The 1,926-nt window shown below is 35.2% G+C and overlaps 1 long non-coding RNA gene across 1 annotated transcript; it reads right to left on the minus strand.

Annotated features, from left to right (window-relative positions):
* Positions 1-247: 247 nt before the first annotated feature.
* On the minus strand, positions 248-1,260 carry LOC107937881 (uncharacterized). Its single transcript, XR_001694784.2, has 2 exons — positions 972-1,260; positions 248-661 (listed from the first exon to the last, which is right to left on the minus strand). It is a non-coding gene; the product is annotated as an uncharacterized lncRNA (long non-coding RNA).
* Between the last annotated feature and the right edge of the window lie 666 nt (positions 1,261-1,926).

Below are 1,926 nucleotides of genomic sequence, written 5' to 3' on the forward strand. Positions count from 1 at the left end.
TATTTAATTCTAAGAAATTGAAATTATATATTAAAATAAGATAAAAAAAATCGCTTTTGACTTCTATGGCTCCCTTAAAACCTGGTATTATACAATATATAAATTAACCTATAATTGATTTTGGATTTAAGTGCTTCATCTCTATTTAAATTATTTAAATTTGAGTTAACGTATATAGAGCTACTTGAATTTGATAATTTATACTTTTTTTTTTTTTGGATTTATCTGATATCTCAACTTAAAAATCATAAGTAATTTGGTACTTTTTTTAAGTATTGACAAAAATTGTTAAAATATGTTTATGTGCAATGCTGACCAATAGCATAATGACACATGATAGTTGTAACAGGCCCATTTTGCCCTGCCTGAGCCCAAACCAATAAAAACAAGAAAAAAAAAATAAAGTCCCAAAATGTCCATTTACAAAATTAAATCAGCCTAAATTTTCAAAATCCAATAACCTAAACCCCTAACCCAATTTTTTGATGGCCCGATAGGCCCAAAACCCAAGCCAATTTTGGCAAACCAGGAAACCCTAGTTTCCCCCTAGCGCCGTACCCTTCCCACGTGCTTTGTCGGCACGTCCAACGTCCGAGGCTCGGCTCCCCTTGTCCCGTTGCACCAAAACGACCATCTACAGCCCCGTTGACCCTTGCTGCACCTGCAAAAGAAAGCAAAAAAGGAAACAAGAAAGACACCAAAGCAAAAAGGCAAAAGACAGAGCAGAAACAAAGCAAGAAAACAAGCAAAAGCATAGACAATAGCAATAATATTAAATCGAGTATATTTCTCGGCTATATAAGCTTAAAAACCAGATATTGTAAAGGTTACACACGATTTAAGCAATAATAAAAAAAAGGTTGAATCTTATCTTCTCTTTTTATTTCCTGTTTTCTGTTTTCTTATTTTTATTTTCTGTTTTCAAATTTGTTTTAAACAAAAACAAGAAGAAAAGAGAAAAGGAGACTTACCCCAAACCCCGAAGTTGCGTCGTCGGAGCCCCTGCTCCGTTGTTAAAACCAATTCCAAAGGGAATAAAGGGGGTCTCTTCTCTTATGCTCTCGGGCTAGAGGGGATATAGCCTTCGAGCGCTTTAAACGGAGGTGAAAAACCCCCTTTTTACATGCCCTCAACCACCGTCCACGGTGGCATCACAACGGCGGCGGCGATGATGGGTTAAGAAACCCTAGCACAGAGGAAAAAGGGGGGGGGGGCTACTCTCTTTCTGTTTGTTTTTGTAGAAAAAGGGAAGAAATAAAAAAAAGGAGTAAAAGATTTAGTTTAAATGGCAGTATAAAACGGTGCCGCTTTGCACCAAAGGCACCAGCATTGAAACGGTGTCGTATGAGCAGACCCGCGCGCGACCCGACCCGCTCCAGGGGGGATCCTCGCGTTTCACTCATTTGGGTTTATTGCGTGCTTGATCCTTTCGTTTTCAGGGCACTACAATCTGGCCTTCATTGTTTTTTTTCTATTTCTTTTAAATTTCGCCGCATTTTTTGTGTTTGCTTCAGTTTAGTCCATCTTGAAACGCAGCATATAGGAGCTAGGGATAATTTCCTAATCAGCCCTCCCTATGTTTCAGTGTGTTTCACCTAGGTCCCCGATGGCCTATTTTTGTTATTTATAATTTTTTTCCTTGAATTTCAACTTGATCTCAGCCTAGTCCTAGCCTATTAATTTATCTATTTGTTTATTTATTCAGTTTTTTTGGAACTGTTTTAGTTTTATTTATTCTAAGTTTGTTTTAATATACTATTTATTTTAAATCACTTCATTATTATGTATTTTGAGATCAATTTTGCACATTTTAAAGTATTATTCTTTTATTATTATTATTATTATTATTTATATATTATTTATTTATTTTAAACTATCATACATATTTTTATTTGGAGATTATATATACCTTTTATTTTGCACTAT

This window comes from Gossypium hirsutum, chromosome A12 (assembly GCF_007990345.1).
Source record: "Gossypium hirsutum isolate 1008001.06 chromosome A12, Gossypium_hirsutum_v2.1, whole genome shotgun sequence".
NCBI lineage: Eukaryota > Viridiplantae > Streptophyta > Magnoliopsida > Malvales > Malvaceae > Gossypium > Gossypium hirsutum.